The 1,604-nt window shown below is 41.7% G+C and overlaps 1 protein-coding gene across 10 annotated transcripts in view; it reads right to left on the reverse strand.

Moving 5' to 3' along the window:
- Gria4 (glutamate ionotropic receptor AMPA type subunit 4) overlaps nucleotides 1-1,604 on the reverse strand; it is a 379,870-nt gene that overhangs the window by 164,618 nt on the left and 213,648 nt on the right. The gene's annotated exons all lie outside the window — the stretch shown is intronic.

The raw sequence follows: 1,604 nt of genomic DNA on the forward strand, positions 1-1,604 counted from the left end.
GAGAGGAGAGGAGAGGAGAGGAGAGGAGAGGAGAGGAGAGGAGAAAGAAAGGAAAGAGAAGATAGGAGAGAGAGGGTGGGAGTGAGGGCTAAGAGGTAAGAGCATAAGAGTAAGAGAGTGAGGTGAGGGCTGAACAGCCCTTTTTATGGTCTTCACTGTTGCTAGGTATTTGGGGAGGAGTTTAGCCTGAAGGTCAGAAGCTTGTTCCATTGTCTACTTGACTAGTGACCATGCTTTTCTTGGGGGGGGGGGGCTGTGGGCAGTAACTTAGGCAGGGCCTAGAGTTCCAGGAGCATGAGGGAACGCCTACCATGTCATTAAGGTGAATTATGATCATTGGGCTTCAGACCTTAGCTTGACTGGAGAACAGCCTGCAATTCCGCACAGTAGAAGAGAACATGAAGAATAAATCAAAGAAAATAGAACAAAAGGGGGTCTGTCTATGGGTAAAAGGTACTACACAAGCTTAGTGACCTGAATGACAAACCCAGCACTCATATAATGCTGAAGGGGAGAATCTGAAAAGTCGTCCACTGATCGCCACATATGCAACAATACAAAGACTTCATAAACATGCAACCCACCAGTTGTTACACAATAAGAATAATGGTTAGAAAGAAAAAAAAGTAGAAGAATGAACAAAAGGAGATATAAGAAAATTAAATTAGTCCAGAAAATCCACTAGTTAATCAACAAGAGTTTTGGAAATGGAAATGCAATTATGTAGAGTGAAATATTAAAAACTAAATCAACGCTAGCACTGGCTAGGCATTGGCTGGCTGTTTTGGTCTGTTTCCAGCCCCACAGACAGGCTGAGACCACATTTTCCCTTTTACCCGAAGCCTGTCCCTCCAAGGCTGGCTCTCTGACTCAAAGCTCTGAAATTACTCTTTCTACCCCAAGGCTGGTTGCTGCCAAGCCCAACACATACTTCCAAATTCCTGTAGCTAGCTGGGGTGCACTTCTTGCAAACACACTCTGCCACAGTTATCTTTTTCTGGAACCCAGTTGAGTCACTGCATGAAGGAAAACACCACAAAACAAAATTGGTAAGGAAGAAGTCAAAATATCATTATTTGCAGGTGATATGTTGGTATACATAAGTGACCCAAAAAATTCCACCAGAGAACTCCTAAACCTGATAAACAGCTTCAGTGCAGTAGCTAGATATAAAATTAACTCAAACAAATCAGNGGCCTTCCTCTACACGAAGGACAAATGGGATGAGAAAGAAATTAGGGAATCAACACACTTCACAATAGTCACAAGTAATATAAAATACCTAGGTGTGACTCTAACTAAGGAAGGGACAGATCTGAATGATAAGAACTTCAAGTCTTGAAGAAAGAAATTGAAGAAGATCTCAGAAGATGGAAAGATCTCTCATGCTCATGGATTGGCAGGACTAACATAGTCAAAATGACCATCCTGCCAAAAGCAATCTACAGATTCAATGCAATCCCCATCAAAATTCCAACCAATTCTTCACAGAATTAGAAAGGGCAATTTGCAAATTCATCTGGAATAATAAAAAAACCTGGGATAGCAAAAACCATTCTCAACAATAAAAGAACCTCTGGTGGAATCACCATGCCTGACCTTAA

This window comes from Mus pahari, chromosome 10 (assembly GCF_900095145.1).
Source record: "Mus pahari chromosome 10, PAHARI_EIJ_v1.1, whole genome shotgun sequence".
NCBI lineage: Eukaryota > Metazoa > Chordata > Mammalia > Rodentia > Muridae > Mus > Mus pahari.